The sequence below is a fragment of the Vulpes vulpes genome, chromosome 5 (assembly GCF_048418805.1).
Source record: "Vulpes vulpes isolate BD-2025 chromosome 5, VulVul3, whole genome shotgun sequence".
NCBI classification, from domain to species: Eukaryota; Metazoa; Chordata; class Mammalia; order Carnivora; family Canidae; genus Vulpes; species Vulpes vulpes.
In genome coordinates, this window is record NC_132784.1 from 72526601 (window position 1) to 72549872 (window position 23272).

At 48.0% G+C, this 23272-nt stretch overlaps 1 long non-coding RNA gene across 2 annotated transcripts in view; it reads left to right on the forward strand.

The window, feature by feature from the left end:
* Nucleotides 1-651: 651 nt before the first annotated feature.
* The window catches only part of LOC112924109 (uncharacterized), a 55186-nt gene continuing 32565 nt past the window's right edge, over nucleotides 652-23272 (forward strand). Inside the window, exons 1-2 of one of the 2 annotated variants that reach the window (XR_012001707.1) lie at nucleotides 652-1663; nucleotides 2883-2933. This is a non-coding gene — a long non-coding RNA (uncharacterized lncRNA). The remainder of the gene's footprint in view (nucleotides 1664-2882; nucleotides 2934-23272) is intronic. The other variant, XR_012001708.1, reaches the window with a different exon arrangement.

A 23272-nucleotide genomic window follows, 5' to 3' on the forward strand; every position in this document is an offset into this window, starting at 1 on the left:
ACTATCATCTGCCCCCAAACAGTCACGGTTACTATTGCTGCAGGCAGTAGTGCCCCCTGCATTTGTGAAGTGCACAACATGCTCAACATCACAGATCCTATGACTCTACCTGGGCCTGCCCCCCTTCCATCTTCCTGTCTCAGGGTTACTACCTGAGGGGAGTCCTTCCAGCTGTCCTCGGCAGGCCCCTCTCCTCCCATCCTGTCTTCTTCCTCTTCATAAACTATTCTTGGGCATGGATCCATTTGGTCATGGGCTGATCAACATTAAAAATCCCTGGCTCCTGGGCAGCCTGGGTGGCTGAGTGGATCAGTGCTGCCTTCAGCCCAGGGCCTGATCCTGGAGACCAGGGATCAAGTCCCACGTCGGGCTCCCTGCATGGAGCCTGCTTCTCCCTCTGCCTGTGTCTCTGCCTCTCTCTCTCTCTCTCTGTCTCTCTCATGAAAAAAATAAAATCTTAAAAAAAAAAAAATCCCTGGCTCCTTCTCATTAGTATCTAAACAAATTTATATTTCCCCAATCTTAAAAATAATGATATCTTCCTTCCAGTGTCCTTCTCGTTTCCTCACAGGTGATCCTGGAAGACTTGTGCATGCTCATTTGTGTCCATTTTCTCGCCATCTGCCGCCCCTGGTCAACTCCCTCCAGGCTGGCCTCCTCCTACCACCAACGGAGCGGCTCTAGCTGATGGCAGCGCCGGTGTAGGCCTGCCATTCCTCGGCCTTCACCTAATTTCTCAAGAAGACGGATCCAGCCTCCAGCCCGACGGGCTCCTCCCTCGCCGTCTGCGATGCCACCCTCTCCCGGGCTTCCTCCCAAGGCTCCCCGCTCCTCTCCAGCGCCCCGAGGAGGGAGGCGCTCCCGGGGGCCCTCCTGGGCCTCCTTCGCAGGTCACACTCTCTCCACCAGGCAGCCTCCCGAGCTCCTGCTCCGCTCTCATCCCCGTCCGCGAGACCCAGGGCACAGACGTTCGGCTCAGGCTTTCACGTGCAAGTGCAAACGGGCACACGCCGTGGCCCGCGGGCCCTAGACCCACGCTCCTTGCCCACTGCACTTCTCTTCCTCCGCGCCAAGGACCAAGGACCATTCACCCAGCCGGCAGCCCGCGCCATCACCACGCCTACCTCCCAACTACCTGCCCGCCTGGCCGCGCACGCCGAGGCCCTAACCCGAGCAGCCTAAGTCCAACGAGCCTCCTGGGACGCCCGAGACCAGCGGCGCCCACGTATTAAGGGCTTCGTGCTCCCGCGTCCGCCGCTGGGTTTGAACCCAACTCAGGAGGGAAAGCGCCGGGTCGCTCCTGTTCACGGATTCCTGGCGCACCCACGGTGCCGGGCACCAGCGAGCTCAGTAAATCCTCGACAGAAGGGCAGAAGGACAGTGAGAGAGGATTCACCATCTTCGCGGGGGACAGCTGGAGCTCCGAGCCCGGGGTGCAAACCTCGGCCCTCGTTCGCCACACACAACATGGCGGCGATCCCGACCCGCGTCCCGCTTCCGTTTCCTGTGCCGATCGCGTCACTTCCTCTCCGGTTGCCCTGGAGTTCGTTGGACGCTAAGGATGCAGGGAGCCTCTCTGCTCTTTTTCCCTTCCAGATTCTTGCCCGTGCTGAGGTGCAGTCTGACCGCGTAGCTTCGAGGCTCGGCCGCCTGCGGCTTGTTGGTGAGAGGGGGCCCGAAGGGAGGGCTCTCTGGAGTGTGTAGGGGGGTCTGGGATCTGGGGGGGGGGGGGCGGAGGGACTGAGTAGGGGGACGTGGCTGGGAGGCGGGTCGAGAAAGTTTATGTTGCAAACCCTCCCCCAAACCGGTTATTATTGGAAGTGGCAGATGCAGTCCGTGGGCAGAGACGATGCTTAGCAGCTTAGCATCGATGCTTAGCAGGACTTCATCGCCGTAAAATGTGTGTGCGGACGGCCTTAGCAGCCTGAAAACCATTTTCTTCTCCTTTAAGGTTTCTTCTGTATTAAGTGGGCCCAGCCACCACCGACACCTGCCGTCTGGTATCCTTTCCTGCTGTGTCTCAGGTCATGCCCAGCAGGAGAAGGAAACTTGTTTGTTTTCATCAGCGGCAGGCACCATCCTTCACACTTCTCACCCTTTATCGAACCGACAATGAAAACCCAAGTGCAGGAGGCACTGTTAAAGGTCTGAAAAGGTTACAGGAGACCAGAGCCATTTATTTTTATTATTATTTTTTATTTTTTTGAGAGCGAGAAGGAGAGCGAGCAAGCAAGCAGGGGGGAAGGGCAGAGGGAGAGAGAGAATCTCCAGCAGGCTCCGCACTCAGCACAGAGCTCTCAATGTGGGGCTCGGTCTCAGGACCCCAAGAGCATGACCTGAGCAAAATTAAGAGTCACTTAACTGACTGAGCCACTCAGGTGCTACGACTTTTATTTTTATTTTTTAAAGATTTTATTTGTTCATGAGAGACACACAGAGAGAAGAGAGGCAGAGACACAGGCAGAGGGAGAAGCAGGCTCCATGCAGGGAGCCCCACGTGGGACTCGATCCTGGGACTCCAGGATCAAGCCCCAGCCCAAGGCGGTGCTAAACCACTGAGCCACCTGGGCTGCCCTACGACTTTTATTTTTTAAATGAAGATCTCTTTTATGTGAAGAAACTTAAGGATTTTTGCATCCTAGGATGTGCTGTGAGATTGAAAGCAGAATTTTTTCCATAGATCAGAAGAGAGATAGTCAACAAATGAGTATCCCCTGGCTTGCACACTGAGTGAACACAGTCAAGATCTTCTTCAGCAATCACCTTGGCATTGGAACAGGCTGCAGAGCTCGCCCTTCATCAACCCAGTCCTCACATCTCCACGTTCAGTTTTGCTTAGTCGTTTACGTTTCTGGCCTGATCAGTGTTTTTGTTTCTTGCAGGTGCAGCAGAGGCTCCCAGGTAGCTGAGAAGTTCACGGAATCTTCTTACTGGTACAACTTTCACTATTGCTTGTGTTAGAGTGTGAGGTAAAGATGAGCAAACGTTTCTCAAGTGCACTGTTTACCTGCACAGCACGCTGCAACTTGACTTCTCAAAGTCAAGAGAAACAGGTTTGCACAATTGCTGTGTGTGACATAGAAAGGACATGTCATCTGATAACAGGAACATAGCTTTTATGCTAATAAAAATGCTTTTAAAATTAGTGTGTGGTTTTTGGTAATTAGCATATGATTTCAGTTATCAATTGGTTCATAACAAACAGACTAATTAAATACCCCCTTCAGTCATTTATCTAAATGACTGTTCTGTTAAATTGTATTTGTGGGCATTGATCAGAGCTAATGGGAAAAAGAGATTAAGATGAAAATCATGGGATTAAATTTTTAATTAGTTTGCCCCCTGAACAGTTGTTTGGTGTGACACAGTGATTGATTGGCTACATATACCTACCCAGCAAGGATGTGGCTCTACTACTAGACTTTGGAACATAAGAGTGTTTCACAAGAGACGAGTATTTGAGTATTTTATTCAGTTATCTTTCTCTTTATTCCTGCTTAACAAGGAACTGGAAAGGAAGGCAATGTGTGGGATCTCATATTTCTTCATCTGGTGATACATATAAAGTATGACATAAGGGCATCAGTTAGTTCATTAATAAATATCTCAGACTTATTATGTCTGAAATAAAGCTCTCCATTCCCCAGCCCCAACCCCTTCCTCTCCCAGGGTTCTTATCTTGACCAGTGATACTACCATGTATCAGTGTGTTCAAGATGAAAACCTAGGAGCAGTCTTGAGTCCCTGTTTCTCTCATGCCCCCCAGCTTGTCCATCAACAATTTCTATCAGCTTTTCTTCTGAAACATATCCAAAATCTACCCACCATTCTCTTCGCTACCACCCTAACCCAAACACCATCATCCTTTACCTGGTTAACGACAACACCCTCTGAATCTGGTCTCCCTGTTTCCAATCTCGTGACCCATTTCTACCCACCTCTGCTTCACCCCACCCAGTCTGTTCTCCACACAACAGCCAAAACACTGGCTTAAACCATAAGTTAGAGTCTATCACTTCTCTATCTGGAACCACCCAGCATCTTTCCACACTAGTTACCATGCCCCGTGAGACCCTGCATGATCTGGATTCATCTGGGACCACTCCCTACCCCTCCACTCACTGTGACCCAGCGCCACTGTCTCTTTCTTCATCTGCCAAGTTTAAACTTGCCTACAGGCCCTTGCACTAGTTATCCCCCTTGCCTGGAACCATCTTCCCCCAGATGTTTGCTGGGATGGATCTCTCTTGTGTAGATCCCAGTTTAAAGGTGACCTCCTTAAATAGGACTTTCCTTTACCACCCAACCAACAGTGGTCTCCTATTACTCCTCTTCACACTATCCTAATTTGCTCATCTCTGGAAAACTATTTCAGCTCAGATGATCAATATTCTTGCCCCTGGAAGTATGAAAATAAAATTTAAAATAAAGAGAAAAATTGTGCACCTGCCCACAATATTCCTCATTATTGCTGTTTTCTGGTGTCCTGGTTCATTGACTGTCTCCCCCTACTCCTATGTGAACTCTTTGAAAGGAAACCTCTTGTCCTGTGTGTAACTTTGTCCCCAGAGCCCTATGAGTCTCCAGTGCATGAGTGAACAAATACATGAATGGATTCTCTTGGCACCAAGATAACTACTGTCTCATCCCAGGTACACTGAAGGAGGGCTGGGAAAGGTCAGGGGACCAAATAGCCCATAGAATGGACCTTAAATCACAAGACATGGGCAAGGACCCAGAATGGAGAGAGGCAAGGGGACAATGAAGGTAAATGGAAATTATATTGAGCAATTCTATGGATATATCCTAGAAATCCTAACCCCTGGGGTGCCTGAGTGGCTCAGTCAGTAAACAAAGTCTGATTCTTGGTTTCAGCTCAAGTTGTGATCTCTGAGTCATGAGATCAAGCCCTGTGTTGGGCTCTGTGCTGAGCATGGAGTCTTCTTGAAATTCTGTCTCCATCTTTCTCTGCCCCTCCCACTTGTGCTCTCTTTTTCTCTCTCTAAAATAAATAAATAAATCTTTAAAAATAAAAGAAGAAGAAAAATCCTAATGCTTGCACAAGTGTGCACCTGCCCACACATATTCACACACAGTCTGACCGAAGAATAGTGGATCTCAGTGTTTGCTCTGTACCTGAGTCTTACAGAACACGTTTTCTGGGTAGAGACGTTTGGGCTTCAGTGTCAAGAGAGTGTGATTCAGAAGTCTAGGTGGGGCCCACGTGTCTGCTGCTGGGTAATCCTTGTAAGTTGGTCTCATTCTTGGTGGGCACAGTAAGGCTATGGTCAATACTACCAGCTTAGAGAAGACAGCATGACATCCTATGGTGGCTCTGTTAAATCACCCAATGGGTGAGCCTGAGCCTGGTTTCTTCAAATATAAAGTAAAAGATTTACTTGGACTCCTGTGTAACTTTAAAACTCAAACTTAACTGAAATTGGGCTTATGGGAACCCCTCTTCCCTGAGGAGCAAGGGCCTACTTTTTACCTTGAACCTGAGGCCTATATTCCAATTTGGTGATTCCACTTAAAGGCCATATTTTGTCTAAAAAGCACTTTACTGTATTTTGCCACCTAGTATTTATTTTGATAACCAGTGAAAATGGCAGGAGCAAATTCTGCTGTGAAACTGTGCTGAGGAGGCTCAGACCTATTCTTTATTCTAGGTTGAATTTGAGGGGATGGGGTTGCAGGAGAGAAAGTGACTATACCGTTGGTACTCAGGTTTAAAAAGATGGCAGGAAATGGGGCTTAGACTTCAATCCTTTCAAAAATCTTTCTCACCCCCAATTGGTCAGTGAAATTCCTGGGATTAGCCTTCTCTTTTCTGTGCACCCCTTGGTTGGACCTTTTGTTAATCCTTTTCTCCTTTGAGGCTGCCTTTGAATTTTCTAAAAACTGAAATGCAAGCTTTGTTGAGATCTATCCAGGGTCCCACACTGCATATAGATTTCATGTCTCCTTAGTCTCCTCCAATCTGTGACAGCTCCTCATTATTTCCTTGTCCTTCATGATCTTGTCACTTTTGAAGAGGTCTAGTCAGCTCTTTTGTAGACTGTCCTTTGATGTGGAATAGTCTGATGTTTTCTCATAATTAGACTAAGGTTTTGAAGTTTTTGCGAGAAAACCACAGAAGTGATGTGTCCTCCTCAGGGTTCTATATCAGGTACCCTAAGGAATGCTGGTATGTTTTGTTTCTGAAGGTGTTAATCTTGACTACTTGGTTATGGTGGTATCTGTCAGGCTTTTCACTGTAAAGTGGAGAACTCCAGTTGTAATTGATATATATATTTCGGGATGGGGGATATTGTGAGTCTCCCTTGGCATTATTTATAACAAGATTTTCCTTCTATGTGGATGTTGGGATGGGAGGTGGGGGAAGGCGGTGCATTTTGTTCGGTGTGTATCCCAAGACTAGATCAGAACTTGCCATGATTAAGCTGCATAAAGTCAGAGCTAAAGAAACCTTTGCCGCTGTGAGAAAGAACGGTGGCTCCATCTTGATACACCTAAAGGAAAATGTGATATAGCCTATTTCCTTTGTGTATGGGGTTGGGGTGTATGTTAATTAAATGGAGTCCTTTTCATCCATGACTTCATTCAACAAATGTTTAATAATAAAGGCTAATATTTTTCAGTTGTCTGTAATTTGCCAGCCACTGTAATAGGCTCTGCCTCTATGATCTCAGTTCAATCTGGCAACACTTTCAAGTAGGTATTATTGCCAACTTCACAGGTAAGGATCCAGAGATTTGAGGAAGTAACTTAGTCGAAGGAAAAGTGGCAGAACTGGGTCTCGAACCCAGGACTGTCTAACTGAGAAGTGTGCTATTTCCATGGCGTCAAGCTTGCTGCCCTACAACATGCCAAGCACCATGATCCGGACTGAGGATACAGAATGTAAGATCCATGTTTGAGAAGAGCTTATACCATATAGCACAGGAACCCTCTGGAAGGGACCCAGAAGGCCTGGGGAGGAACCTCCACTCTGGGGCATCATCCTTTTGTTCTGAGTGGCAATTGCTCTGCCTTGAAAATCACTGAGTTGGTTTTTCTCAGGTCTTTATTGAGACAGGGTGGATTTGCCAGGTGACCTTCAGCTACAAATAATCAACTGGAGAAGGGAACTGATGTTGATGGTATGCTTGCTCTGCTTTTCATTGGCCATTATTCATCTCAGCCACCCTATGAAGTGGACATGTTATGTCCACTTAGCTTATGATGGAAACCAAGGCTCAAAAGGGGGAAATAAGATGCCAATGTCACCAGCTACTGAGTGGCTGAACTGGAGTTTGATCCCAGATCCGACTGAGTGTATACCTGGTCTTCAGTATCCTTTGGTATTCCAGGGAGTAGAGATTGTGGCATCCTCACCACCGATGGGACTGTGTGCCTGTTGTCTTCTTGTTTGTAGAAGAGATGATCATGTTATGTCGTGTGTGATGGACCTGACAGCAGTTCATTTGTAGCAAGTATTGTGGGTTTTTTTTCCCTCCTCAAACCAAAAGATCTTTGTGCAGCTTTTGCTTTTTTTAAACACCTCCTCCCACAGTCCATCCATGTCAACAGAAGGAAATTGGAAAGCGATGATTCTGAATCATTCACGACATATAAAATGCTACCGTATAAACAAGCATGCTTCCCTAAGAGATATAGCATATGGCAAGTCAAGTCTCTCTGTTCCCTGGCTTTTGATGAGAGAGTTCAGTTCCTCCCATAGTCAATGCATCACAAATAGCATTTGATGCTGCTGCTAATAGTCTGTGGCCTTCATGTCACTGAGCATTTGCTGAACTGTCCAGTGAAGGAGGGGATGGAAGAGGTCTGTCATTCTCCTGCCTCTTCCATTTTTGGCATCTCCCTAGCTCTAGATCATTGTTCTTTCTATTCCTTGTTGGTTTTGAAAATGCAAAAGCAAAGCAAAGCTGTACTCAGTGCTTAAAAAAGAAAAGGAAAACTGATTATTAGTAGGCCTGGAGATAGGACAGGGAGACCAGCCAACAATCTGGGTTATTACAATTACTCCATTTTGTCCCTACTATATATCACTGAGGTTCATTGATTATCTTGACTCTGGTACTGTTGTTTAGAGGCAGTGAGAATGACCAAAAGTGAGATTACCAGTGGCCCTGAAGAAGAGTGGGTATAAGGAATTGGAAGATGCTCTTATTTGTCCCATCTTAGTATGGACTACCTCAGATCCTGAGGCAAGGATTCCAGTGTAAGTAATTCTTGGGAGTTATAGGAGCCAATGGTAGGGAATTAGGGAGAATGAGCTGGAAAGGAGAAAAAAACAACAACAACAATAAAACCTGTATTATCAAGGTGGCTGCTACTGTAGGGACAAGCGCTTAATAATCCCACTGGTGAAGCCTAGGGAAATAGTGCTATAGAGCACATGTCAGAATTACCTGGTGTCCCCCCATTCCACTCGGCCAAGAACTGGAGTATTTATACTCCAGCTGCTTAGTGACAGTGATGGAGGGCTGCTCCCACGAGGTGTACTGGGCAAACTGGTGGTTTCTACAGCTTGGGAGGAAGTTCTCAGGCAAAGAGATGTAAATGCTGGCCATTAGAAGTCACTCAGTGTGCACCAGTGTGGTAAGGCAAGGCTGGTACAGATAGCATCTCTCATGTGCCCTTACAATAAAGCAAAACAAAACAAAATACCCACTCGGACCCCGGTGTCACCTGTATCCCTGTAGAGCACCACCAACTCACTCAATTTCTCATGCTCAAGACCTTGGAATTTTCCTTGACACTTTTTCTTTTTGTTCTTGCCTCACACTCAAGCTATCTTCAAATCCCATGAACCCCATTTTCTTCTTTTTTTTTTTAATATTTTATTTATTTATTCATGAGAGACAGAGAGAGAGGCAGAGACATAGGCAGAGGGAGAAGCAGACTCCTCACAGGGAGCCTGTGACTCGATTCTGGAACCCCGGAATCACGCCCTGAGCTAAAGACCAATGCTCAACCGCTGAGCCACTCAGGCGTCCCGAACCCCATTTTCAAAACATGTCTTTAATCTTACTACCTCTCACCATCATTGCCATCATCTTTCAGTGGATATCTGCAGTAGCATCCTAGCTCTACCACACGGTAGCCAGAGTAATATTATTAAACCTCAATCAGATCATGTTACTCCCCATCTCAAAAGCATCCAGTGGGCCCTTATCCTTAGAATAAACTCTCAAGTCCTTACCATCTCCTAACAGGCCCTGTGTGATCTGGCTCCTATTTACATCCCTGACTTCAGTTTCTACCCAATCTCCTCCTCGTTCACAAGTGCTCCAGCCGCATGGGTTTTCTTGCTGCCTTCCTGCTTCTGGGCTCTTGCACTTGCTCTTTCAGTAGAGAACACTGCTGTAGATATTCATGTCACTCATTTTGTTCAGGTTTTTGCCCAAATGTCACCTCTTTATAGGGAGGACTTCTTGTAATGCTTTATCTAGAAAAGAGCCTTTTGTCACTCTCTTTCCATAGTCTGTTCTATATCTTTTTCTCCACAGCAGTGATCATTATGACCTGGCTGATTGTAGTTTGTTTTTATTTGTTGCCTATTCCTCTGCACTAGAATGAAGTGCGCTTTGTGGAAGGACTTTGTTTCACTGAATCACCCCTAACTTCTAGGATAGCACTAACACATAGTAGGTATTCAATAAATACCTGTTGATGAGTGGATTAATAACTACTTGCTGGTCCTGCTGAGAGCAGCCATCGGTCAAGAACTTTCAGGACAGACAGCAGAATTGCAAACTTCAGTTTGATAACTGCCTGGCTGCAGCTCTTCCCAGAGCTGCTCCTCATGAAGAATACATACTCTTAGAATCAGTTGAAGGTCTGGGCTACTTCCAGTATGTTCTTTCTTGACATCCATTGCAAATTTCAACTTGTTCAGTTTTCTTTTTGTTTGCCTTTCTGAGAACAATAGTGGGGAAATCTAGGTAACCAGTGTGCTACAAGTCATACATGATGATAGAGACAAAGTGTAGTCTTGTTTTTTAATAAACTGGACTGTGAAGTTGGTCATTTCCCCTAGCGCTTGGCACACAGTAGGTGCACACTGCATGTTGAGCAAATTGACAGTATCATCTTTTTTGATGTCATTAAGCTTTCTTTGTGTGCGACTTGTCCTGCTAAAGGTATTGCATTCCATGGCCCACACTCTTGAAGACACCAGAGAATGAGGGGATTTTCTCCATTACTCTTCCCTCCCCACCAACCCAGACAACCCTTAGCCTTATCCACACCTGTCCCTTCTCATACATACCATCCCATGGTCCTAAAAATAGTCAGGAGAGTCAGCTCTATCTTCTGTGTGTGGTTTAAAACCATTTTATTTATTCCATTATAAGAGTAATGCAACCTGATTTGTAGCAAATATATAAACTATCGAGAAGTAAAAGAGAAAAAGAAGAAAAAAACTCATGTGGCTCTACCACCTGGAGAGAACACTGTTAATATGCTGGTGTATTTATTTCCAGTATTTTCTGTGTATATTTTCACATAATTTTAACAATTTTAAATCTGTTTTTACTTAACATTGTAAGTAAATATTCTTAATATTGTTAGTATTCTTAATATCCAACACTTTGTAAATATTTTTTTTGTAGTTGTGTGCTAGTACATTTCCGTCTTGTAGACCACTTAGCTTATTTCCTGTTTTCCAAAATTATAAGTAATGCCAGGATAAACCTCTTTTACCTGTATCTTTACTGGCATTGCTAAATATTTCTTTAGGATAGAGTCCCAGAAATGGAATATCTAGTTCTAAAAGATACAAACTCTTAACATACTTTGTGAGATTTCATTTTGATTCTAAAACTGTTCGGATGTGACATCCATAGAAGAGCTCTAGAAAAGCTGATTGCCTCGAAGAATTTACTTCCAGTTTTGAAATGTTTCAGGCCCAGAGTGTTTTAGCATTCAGTTTAAATGAGCACAGAAATCTTCTGTAGCCCATCTCCACTTTGGGCCTCTTCCCTCCCTAATAAAATGCAGCAATGGCATTATAAAAATCCTTCTTTGGTAAACAACATCTTTTTGTGTTCTTGAGGATTAAGTCGTTCTGGCAGGTACTGGGTTTATGCCTAGAATTATGTGTAGTATTTTTGCATGCCTATTTATGACGCCTTAAGGGTTTAGTTATGCTTTCTGTTTTCTTGCTGCCAAAAGGAAGACCAGATTTCATGGCAGTGAAACCTGCATTTACAAGTCAGAGTCCTGCCTGAAAGCCCAGAACTGAACCTTCATAGGCACTGCTCTTGGGAACATTATATGGATAAGGAGTTCTCTTTCTAAGACTGGGCCGGCCTCAGAAGGGCCTAGCCAAATTTAGACAGTTTACAAATGGAGGGAAACCATGAGATTCATAGAGGTGAGCTGTCACACATAACACAGTATCGTAATACCCAGGAGATACAATATCCAGGAGAGTCAAGGTTGTAGAATGGTTTGGAAAGTTATAGTACACTCATACTACATAATCTCAGGCAACATTATTAAAAAGAATGAGTCTGACATCTCTGTATTGACATGAAAAGTTGCCCGTGCTATTTTGTTAATTCCAAGTAGCAAGTTGTATGATTTGATCTCATATTGTAAAAAAGGCAAAAATTGGGTTCAAGGGAGTCTTTAATATCTACAGGAACCAAAAGAAATATGTGTAAGGACACACATCAGACTGCCAGTAACCCTGGCTCACTCAGAAGTGTGGAATTGAGTTCAAGGGCAATGAGGAAAACTTTGCTTTATACAGTTCTATCGAGTACCATGCTACAAGGAGCATGTGTTACTTTTTTAACCTAAAAAAGGAGAAAAGCTAATAAACAAGAGGCCTGGAGACAAGATTGGAATGAGGAAAGAGGCCGAGGAGCTAGTTTCTGGAGCTAGCCCTGTCCAGGGCTCGGGTCTCTCTCTCGGCAAGGCTGGTGCATGCTCCACAGGAGGGCCCAACTTTCTAGAAGAGGAGGGCTTAGTTGTTATGTCCCTCCCCTGGCATCAGGAAAAGCTTCTAGAAAAAAATAATTAGAATGATCCAGACAGAGTCAGGAGTTGCTACCCTTCCTCTGAGGGCTTAAGAGAGGGTGATCAAGAGGGGAGAAAAGAACATCCTTTAAAAGCCCCAGAATGGAAAAGACGGATTGAGCCTTCGAAACAGAGGGCACTTCTTGGCCATCTGTGAGGCCTGCTCTGAGCCTGGAGCTGGAGATGGTGCCCGAGGCTTTGATTGTCCTTCTCCCTGGGGAGAGAGCACTGAGGTGTGTCTTTTAAGAGTGATGGCTCAGAAGCTACATGGCTCTCAAACATGATTTATTTTATATCCTATTTGTGAATTAGGGTGTGTTTACAGTGAAAGGGTGATTTAGACGGTGACAGGTCTGCTGGATATATAAAGGGATAATTGAATCTCAGAGTCTATTAAAGGCTGTTGTCTTACATCTTGTGGGATGACATTTTATTACAGGGGCCCACTTGGCTCTTGCATTCAGTTTCTTCTCTTCCCTTCCTCCCTTTCTTCATTGTTTTTCAAAAATTAGATTTTCCCTTGCCCCACCAGAAGTCGCAAAATCGCCTCAGAGGAGAGTCAGGCTGTCTGAGAGGAGACCCCTCTCCCCCGCCCACCCGGGAGAGGTGGCATTGGATGGCTGTTCAGTGGGGGCTCTGGAATCGGCCACTAATCTTGAATCTAAGCCTCAGTTTCCATCTCTGTCAAGCAATAGCACTTACTTCTTACCTGCTATGATGACACCAGGTGGCGCCTAGCACAGTGCCCGGCACTCAAGGGGAGGGCCCATCAACTGTTCTAGTGGGAACTTTTGTCATTCCCAGTTCTGCCAGAGACTTGCTCTGTTTCCTCTGGCAGACCAGTTCATTTCCTGGGGCTCCCTTGTTTCTCCCCCAAGCAGTGGAACGCTTGACAGTTAATAGCTCCAGTGAAGGCCGCAAAAAGCAACAAAAGCCGCTCAACAGCAGCAAAAATAATCAAAGCAACCCACCCCAGTTCCTCGGTAGAAGGATAATGTCGTTTCACTGGGGACGGCTCTCCCCAGTAAGTGGGGCTTTTCTCTCCACAAAGAGCTTGGAATCTGCTCCTCCGGGCTGCTAAAACTGGCCTCATTCCGTGGTCTGATCTGCCGGCGACCTATGTCCATACACTTCTGAAGCTGGCCAGGGGCCCTGGCACAGTCCCGCCACACAGGGCCCGCCAAATCGAGAGCCCCTTTCTCTGGAGCAAATATCATCGCACTCATTGCCATCAAAAAAATGAAAGCATTCACAGTGGCACGGCCTCCAGCTTCTCTCTGTGGCCTTTTGAAACAATTTTTTGTGACCAGAGAATGGCAGGAGACAAAGGTCTTTCTATCTGATCTGCTCAGCAGGCTGGCGTCGGATTGTGGGGGGCCTGTTTTCCTCTTTCCCTGGTGCCACACGGATGGTGATCACTGTGTTGTCTCTCTCTTTGAGCAGGACAAGGCAGGCAGGCAGGCAGAGGGATATATTTCAGCTGCCCTTGACTCTGTTTATAATCACAAACATGAAAGGAAGGGAAGGAGATTGAGTTTATAGGACTGGTTCTTTGTGTAGTCTAATTTATCTCTCTCAGGCAGCAGTGGGCTGAGCGGGTTTCCTTTTTGTTTCCGATGCGGGAAACTGAAATATGAATCTATGTTGATGACAAAATAAAGGAATTGAAAGAGGCATAAATCTTATCTTCTCGCAACCCTGGAAGATCAGCTTCTTGTGAAGAAGGGGATTATACTTCTGTAATTAACTGCTTTGCAGCTCCTGGTGGTGGCTCAGAGCTGAATAATAGCACCCAGCGAGGTTGGATGAAAGGCAGGTGGGCGGGAGCAGTGGCTGATTGTGAACCATGGTCCCAGTGCCCAGTGCTTAGAGAGCTGAGCCAGGAGACATTTGTCCCCGTCTATCAACATTTGCAGCAGAGAGAATAGAATTCCCAAAGAAACAGCTCACAGAGACCTATTCCTCTGTGGGCTGGTAGCTGCCAGGAGGGGCCTTGGAGGCCCAAGCCAGGTTTTACACTCCTTTGTGGTCCAGCCAGCGCTCAGTACCCCATTAGGTGCTTGTCGGAGGTGACTGCCCCTTGCCAGCTGTGAGATCTTGGGAAAGTGGTCTCATTTCACTGACCTTCAGTGTGACCATCCACAAAATGCAGGGGCTAGGGGTAGGGACTCTTGAAGAATTCTTGCAATGGAGAAATTAGATCACGAGTGCAAACAAATTACTTACCATGGTGCCTGGCACATGGCAGGTGATCAATAAATGATAGCTATTATTATTGCATTGGGGAGTAAAAACCGATTGCAGACTCGTAGCCATTTTAAAGTCAGCATTTATGAGGCTTTACCATGCACAGGTACATACACATGGGAGTGTGTGAAAGCCTTACGACGTCTGAGGCTGAGTGTCCCGTAGGCAGTGTTCTTCCCTCTGCTTCACCGGTGACAAACAGCCTCAGAGTAGAACAGCGACCTGCTCCAGGTAGGCAGCACACGTGGAGACTGGAAGCGGGTCTTCTTTTCTCTGCCCCTCCCTACATCCCTCGCCTCTCAGAGCCAGGCTCACGCTCGTCCTGCTTCTCTCCTATGGTCCCTCCCACTCCAGACCTCACCACCCCAGAGTCAAGCCTCCAGCCCCACTTTGCTTCCTTTTTTCCTCTCTGCCACATGCTGGCATCACTGAGTCCCAGAGATTCTTCTCAGATGTTCCTAGAATTTCTCCCTTCTCAGTCCCGCTGCCACTCATGCTGGCCCAGACAAGCAGGCTTTCCTCCAAAGAGGGGCTCCTGCACGCTGTCTCAGGGCTGGGTTCTCTCTCCATTGCTCCACACCAGTGCCAGATGAGCCATCCCAGTCCCCACTTGGCCTGCCCTGCCCCACTGGGGAACACAGCCACACCCCTCCGTGGGTCAGATAAGCAACGTAATCCTTCCCCAGCATTTCTTCAGCTGATCCACCCAAACTTGTCTCTTCCTACTCCTGGTCAGAACCCCCTGTTCCAGCTGAGCCTGCCTCAGTATCCCTCAAGCACCACCCCAAAGCTACTCTGAGGGCTCAGTGCATTCAATCCTTCATAAAGACTCAAAGGTCTGACATAGGCTGCCCCATTCAATGCACAAGAAATGCTTGACAGAGCCATGGGGTGTAGACATCATCTATTCTATCCTCTACCCCCCCACCCCACCCCCACTCTACAGATGGAACAGCCTGCAGCCCTGAGGAGTTTCAAAACCAAGTCTTAAACCTAACTCTTCTAATTTAAGATTTGGTGCTCTTGCATCAGACCCAAAGAGCATGCCACCCTCAGTGATGGCGGGGTGGGGGGTTGGGGGTGGGGGGGCGGGAGGTGTGTTTAGTACTCATTCTACATGTGGGCCTGGGACTTGTGTAATTCACCAGAGGGATGGCCTGAAAGCTTGTTGAGGGAAAACAGCTGAGCTGGACACTGGGGCAGAGGTGTGGCGGTCAGCGACCTGGGTCTGAAGTACCACAAGATGGCACCCAGAGGCAAGGCATTCTAGACGGAGGGAGCAGCATGGGGGTTGGGGGCGGGCCAGATAGCCTGCGGCGTCATGGGGAGCAGCATAGCTGGCAGCGAAGGGACCTTCAACAGACAGAGAAACCTGGATTCAAGTTCTGCCTCTACCCCCAGTCTGACCAACTCAGGATTTGGGGAACTCACTACCTTTCTGGATCTTAGTATTCTTTTATTTTTTTATTTTTATTTTTTAAAAAGATTATTTATTCATGATAGAGAGAGACAGACAGACAGACAGACCGACAGAGACACAGACAGAGGGAGAAGCAGGCTCCATGCAGGGAACCCAAGTGGGACTCGATCCCCAGTCTCCAGGATCACGCCCTGGGCTGAAGGTAGTGCTGAGCCACCCAGGCTGCCCAGGGATCCTGGATCTTAGTATTCTTTTAAATGACATGGGCAGAACACCATGACTTGTTTCCTGGGGTAATTGTAAGGAAAAACCAAAAGAGTGAGGCACCAAATACAGGGCCTGGCGCACCGTAGGAGCTTGACGAAAAGTCTACTGTGGCCGGAGCACAGGGACAAGCAGAGGTGTGGACCCCTTCTCCTCTTCCCCGGACCTCACCAGCTGGCCTGGGAGGGCTGCTTGCCCACTTGTGGTTGCCAGGATGCTGGCCATTCCCCGGTCCAAAACAACCCCCTGGTGTTGTCATCGTCCTTGAGCCCTTTCCAGCCTGAACACAACTGGCACTAGTCTTCCAGGTCTGGTAACGTTCGCTGGCAGAGCCCGTGTTTGGGAGCCAGAGCTGTATTTAGGTAGAAACAGACACTGGAAACAGCTGCTGGCTTCTCTGCCTCGGTAAACACAGAGCAAGCCCTGCCACTCTGGGCTTTGCAAGGGAGCAGGGAACACCAGGCAGGCGCTGCTCCCTGGAGCTTGTGGGGTGAGGGCAGGCTGTTTGTTTGGGGAATGTACCAGCCTCCTTGGGCTGGAGCTGGGGGTTGAGGGACGGAGGGAATTAGATGCCCTCCTCTCCCTCTGGGGTTCTGGGTGTTTGAGGACTCTACAGGTACTTTTGCCACGTAGTATCTGTGGGACTTTGGGTCAGTTTTTCAGCCTCTCTAGCCAGCCAGTCAACAAAGACAATTCCTGGCATGTTCCTGGATGCCATCCTCTTTAGTGAGTGCTTACTGAAGTGACCCATGCATCAGAGTCACTTGTGTGAGGCTAAATAAAAAATTCAGATTCCCAGACCCAACCTCACTGAGCCAGAATCTCTGAGGCAGAGCCCAGGAGGCTGCACTTTAACAAACTCCCCAGAGGATTCTGGCACAGATATCAAAGGAACTACATCTTGAAAACCACTATCTGATTTCCAATATGTTCCCTGGGAAATCAGGAGGAAGAGGTAGTCAGAAGGAGGGGGCTGATGGATGATGCCAGCATGCTTCTTCTCATAAGCACATCTGCATTTATGATTTTTGACTTTGGCTTGAGAACAGGTGCTTTTAGATGTATGTCTCCTTAGAACAGATGCCATCCCTGTTCAATGATATAAAGAGTAATACCCCATCCCCCAGAGTTACCTCATTTGCCATCCATCCACCCATCATCCACCCACCCATCATCTCTCCATCCATCATCCATCCACTTACCCATTCATCCATCCATTCATCCATTTGTCTATCCATCCATCCATCCATCCATCCATCCATCATCCATCCACTTACTCATCCATCCATCCATCCATCCATCCATCCATCCATCCATCAATCCATCCATCAGCCCTCATTTTCTACATGCCTACTGTTCTGTGCCTGCTGTGGCTGGTCTTTGGAGACACAGGGGGAGAATAAGGCCTGGTTTTCCTGGCTAGAATTCCCAATCTAGACAAGTAGACATACAAGTCATCATGGTATAGGAGATCCATCCAGTGATTGATGTCTCAAGTAAGTACAGTGATGGCACAAGGTACAAATGATGGACTCCATTAGAAGGGAGAGAAGATCAAAGAAGCCCTCACAAGACAGCAATTTGTGGATGGGTCATGAAGGGGAAATAGGAGTTTGCTTGATGGAGAGGGTGTGAGGGTGTATAGGAAGATAGGTGAGTCCTGTGGTGAAATCCCTTCCCATCTATGTGAGAAGCCTCGCCTCAGGCCCCATGGAGCCCACGTTGTGATGCTGACCTGCAGTTATAACCTCTAAATATACTTTTTAAAGATTTTATGTATTTATTCATGAGAGACAGAGAGAGAGGGGGGCAGAGACATAGGCAGAGGGAGAAGCAGGCTCCGTGATCCTGGACTCCAGGATCATGCCCTGAGTCAAAGGCAGACGCTCAACAATGAGCCACCCAGGCATCCCTGCACCTGTAACCTCTAAACTTAGCCCCATATCCTGGCATTTCTGGGTGAAAAGGAGCCACTCTTGAGCATATGTGTTGCAGGCTCATGGCGGTTGTCTCTTACACAGTAATTATAGAACTGATAGGTTCTATAGGCCATCCAGATCGAGAGGCATGAGATGCTTCTAGAGCCTGGGTTCAGGTACGAGCCCTGCCGGCAATTCACTCTGTAACTGGACAGATCTCTGACCCTGTTTTCCCATCCCCAAGATGGAAGATTGGCTGCTAGCTCTGCCAGTTTCCTGTCTGGAGCACGGCCCTGCCCTTGTTATTAACGACGTTCCTCTCCACCCCCCACTCAACTGTTGGAGCACATGAGCAGCACAACATCTCCCAGGTTTAGTGGATTTGCTTTGAGCCCCCCCCCCCCCCCCCCCCCCAGCATATACCTGCAGCCCAAAGCGGCATTTTGTAGGGAAAAATGCAAGGTGAGCGCAAGCCTGAAGGTGGTGCTGTGGCTCCAGCGTGGAGCTGCTTTCCGGAGCAGCACTGTGTTTTGGGAGGATCTGTGGAAACCCGGTGGGGCTGATGGCAGGTTTTGTTCCACCTTGGGGCCCTCACAGTTCAGCCAGGCCTGCTTATTTGCGAGAAGCAGCCAGGCCAGCCCACTCGGGCCTCCCCACCTCCAGGCCCCTTTGCACCTCTTCAGAGCTCTGTTTCCCTTTGGGTCTTCCCTTTGGGAGAGGGGGAGGAAGAAAGCCTGTTGTGAGTGGCACAGAGGTGGAGCAGGGATCTGTGCCTCGGTTTCCCAGGAGGCTCATTCTCTGGTGCTCATGAGGCAGGGGGCCCTTGGCATGGAGCTGCCAGTTGAGTCTGTGCCATGGTGTGACTTGATATGTTAGGATCACAGACTGCTTGGTCCCCCACTGTGGACCCCATACTCGGGTGATTCACTTGATATTTTGAAAATACTCCATACTCTCCCTGCTTCCCTCTCTCTATTTATTTGGGTTTGGTTCTTAGCTGAGCCATCTAATAAAGAACCCAATGGAGAGAATGATAGGGGGCAAGAAGAAGGAAAGAGGAAAGTGCTAACATTTATTAAGTGCCTGCTGGGTACCAAGCACTTCCACAAGAACTAGAGCAGCAATTTTTATACTTCCTTTCAGCTGCATACCTCTTTTTTTTCACCCAGAATCACAAGTGAGCCCACCCATGTAAACCAAACACCAGGGCGGGTGCTGTGGGGGGGTTGGGGTGGGGTGCCTGGGCCCTGACCCTTCTCACTCCACCCTCTCCCTCCCCTCCCAGCAGCCCCTTTGGTGCATCACAAAACCTGGGGTTTAAAGCACTCTTTAATTAATCTGTGTGTACCTCTTAGAGGAAATATCATTTCCACTTTTCAGATGTAAAAGCTGAAGCCCAGTGAGGTAAGATGACTTGCCAGGATCACATGATTAATAAATGACAGAGAGCCAGGTTGTGGACCCAGGCACGTCCGACTCCAAAGCCCCCAACTCCATCTGTGAGACAGTGGGTGCTCTGCTTCCTAAGGAGGGGCAGGAAGGGGCTGTGGCTCCTCAGAAAACCAGGCCAGTTACATGTGAACACAGTTGGTTTTTGTCTGGTAAACTGCCTGCAAGAAACCCAGAAAGGACAGGAGAACCGTGGAAGATGGGAAACATATGGGGGAGTGGGTTCTGTGCCACCAGGGAAATGATCATTCAGCCCCCAGGCAGGCTCCAGCTTGGCCGACTTCAGAAGACACCGGCCAGCCATGTGCTAGAGATTCAGCAAGCTTTCCAGGCCCTGATTAGACTTCTTTCTTGTTCCAGGACAGCCGGGGCCTGGGTCTGTAATATTTCAACCGGGTCTCAGTTCCTGCTTTGCTGGTAGAGAAAAAACTGTGTAAAAGCAACTACTGAAAAGCAGGATGCTTTAAAAAAGAAGAAAAAAAAGGAAGCTCTTTATTGGCTTGGAATTTTTTGCTTGCTCAGGACCTTGTAACAAGAGCAGATTGGGACTCAGAAATACTTGAGTCCAGAGGTCATGACTGCTGGTTCAACCTGACTACTTTGAGTCTCAGTTGCCTCTTTGTAAAATGGCACCACAAACAGACCCTATGTCACCAGGCTGCTGTAAGGATTAAATGAGCTCTTGTGTGTAGAAGCACCAAGCCTGGGGTGTGCAAAGTAAACAGTGTTTCTCTCCTCGCTCCCCTTGAATTTATGGTGTGTGCTAAATGGATGTGCTTCCAAAGGGCACTTAACGGATGGGTTATCACTTCTCATTGCAGTCAACTGGCTGAAACACTCACTTTTTCATCTTAATATGTGAGATGATTCTGATCCCCTGAATTGTAAACTTAGAGTCTTGGAGAGCTCAGGATGGTTGACTCCGACTCCCATCATTTAGAGATGGGGATAGTGACTTGCCCAGGGTCATCTATTGGGCCCGTGGCCGAGCTGGGGCTAGAACCCAGGCCTGCTGAGTCCCAGCCCACTGCTTTGTCATCCCAGGTGAGAAGGAGCCATGAGAAGGACAGACCTTCTCAAGGATATGGCCTTGATCCAACCTGGCGTGATTCCTACATCTGGGAGGAGAATAGAGTGAAGGTTTTGCCCAGGGAGGCCCACTCTGCTCCACGAGCCCCATACTGTAGGGGTCATGTGTTGGTGGGGGGGGGGGTGCTTCACAATTAGGACTGAGATCTCAGGAGCTGGGACCAGTCCTGCTGTTGACCAGAATCAGAGGCAGAGCTGGTTCCTACCCTGGGCATCAAGGTATAAGGCAATAGTCCAACTTGGAGTTGATCCCTGCTTCCTACCAGCTATGTGACTTGAGCAGCAAATTGCTTTTCCTGCACCTGTTTCCTTATCAGAGAATCAAGACTAATATAAGTGTGTACCTCGTAGGTTATGGTAGAATTAATAATAATAATGGCCAATGTTAACCAACATGTACAATGTGCCAGGTTGAGTTCTAAACTCTTTATATGTATTTGCTCATTAATCTTTGTACCACTTGTATATTTGCTGAGGAAACAGAGGCTCAGAATGATGATGCAGAGCCCAGGGACACAAAATCCGAGAGGACAGTACCAGGTTTTGAACCTGGTAGACTGGCTTTGGCATCCAGCACTTAACCACTCTGCCCTCTGGCCTCTCAATTTAGACAAAACCCTAGTGCTCCAAAAATGTCCATCTCCTGCCCCCCTCCCAACACCCCCACCCCCAGCCCTGGCCCCTACCTTCCTCACCTATGCCCTTTTGTCCCAAAGCGAGGATTCCAGAAACTGTGTACTATAGTTTCCCAGATACCGGAAGTCCACACAACATGACTGATTCACCTTGAATTATTTTTCTTCTCCGTTTTGTTGTTGGCTTTGTTTTTTTTATTTTTTGTTCCTTAATCAAAAGCACAACTGAATTGCCAGCAAGGCAAATCTCTTGATCCCGTGTTCATGGGCACCAGGCAAGCCTCCGTGCACAGCTAAGCTCCCAATTCCCAGTCAACGAATGGCCCCAATTGCTAGCTTCTCATTGCCCGTGTGCATGTGAAACCCCTAGCCCACAGGCCAGCTTCCTGAATACGACTGACCAATTTGGGAGAAAATACGCCTTCTTGTTTGTGGGTTTCTGGCAACACTCATTCAAGCTCCTGGTTACTATAGAGACCTTGTCAACACGTCCAAATACGCTTCTTACTACAGAAACTTGTCTTCTCACCGGTTTTCACATAATCCCAGAGAACAGAGGGTCTCAGGAAGCAGCAGGAAAGGCTCACCCGCTGGGTCTTCCTGAGCCCCAACTGACCCCCGCCTCAGGCTCTGGTTCCCTTCCTGGTACTCGTAGGCCTCGGGCTCACAGAGGGAAAAAAGAGGGAATAGAAATGCGGCTGTTTTGAGTGGGATCATGCCGCACAACAAATAAAGGTACATCACCACAGTGGAAAGTCTGGCCACAGTGTATGAACGTCCAAACTTATTTCTTTTTCCAGGGGCCTAAAGGAAAGGCAGTCAGCCCCTGGGATCTGGATCCCCTCCTGTCGAAACTGGAAGAGCAAGGTCAGGGTCAGTGGACTGGATGCTGAGGTTGGGTTTCAGGCCCTGCTTCAGAGCCTTCAGTGCAGTGTCTGCAGTGTGTTTACACAGACGCTTGGCAGAAACCCCAGGCTGCCTCTTGTCCTCCCCATCTCTGCCCTGTGGACACCCTCCCCATGCCTTAGGCCCCCTCTCCAATGCCACCACTTCTAGAGAGACTTAAAACCAACTCCCTCTCCCTCCCTCGTACCTCTCATTATAATCTCATTCCTTGCCACCTTCCACCCGGCATTATGGCTGCTTGCACACCAGCTTTCCTTCCAGAGATACTCATCGAGCTCTAATTATGTAGCAGGCCCAGAGCGAGTCACCGGCAATGAGAAAGATACAGTCCTCATTCTTACATAAAGAGCTCACATGCTCACAGTCTAGCAGAGACGGACGAGTCAACACGTAATTAAAACACAGCGTGGAGGAGTGTAGCTGCTGCTGAAGGGTTGGGGCTGGGGGGAGCCGGGAAGACTTGCCAGAGGGGATAATGCCTGGCTTGTATCTTAAAGGGTGAGTTCCCCAGAAGTGCGAGGGGATGGGGAAGAGGGCACAGTTCAGGATGCTGGAACCGCATGCACATACCCAGCGAGGTATAGAAGAACAGCTCTCAGGGAAGGAGCCCCACGGAACTGAGATGGCTGGAGGCGAGTTTGTCCTGGGGGTGGGGGGGGACAGTGGTAGGAGGTGGGATCTAGCAAGTGGGTAACTGTCAGATCACAGAGGGCCTAATTGACACTGCTTAGCAGCCTGGGCTTTCTCCTGCAGGCAGTGGAGAGCCATGGAAAGGTTTTGAGGAGGCAAGGGACATGACCAGATCTGTATTTGAAAAAGCTGATGTGGGCTACTGAGTGCAAAATGGATGGTTGGGGAGCAGGAGGTGAACCAGAGAGATCGTTAGTCCAGGTGAGAAGTGACTGTGTGGATCAAGTAGAAGCAGTGGAGGTATGAGAAGAAGGACTTGGTGTCCCTCTAGGAGCTGGAATTGGCAGGACAGCCTTGTTGATGGGATTGGGGCAGGGGGAGGTAGGGGTGACTTCCAGAACTGCAGCCCCATTGGCCCAGGTGGGGTGGAGGAGGAGGTTTAGGAAATGCTGATCCAAGGAGCCTGGATACCTCCAGGCACATCTGGCAGCTCTCACCCCAGCTTTCCCTGCACCCCAGGCTGTGGACCTTGCTCAGACCTATGACCTCAATGGATGTTAAGGTGGTAGTCTGAAGTTGGGCCATTTTTTTTCACCCCCAGCTGCCAGGGACATTTGAGAAAGTTACCAGATAGATATGCCCCTACTAAGGGCTGTTTGAACTGGATTCCAGGATGTCAC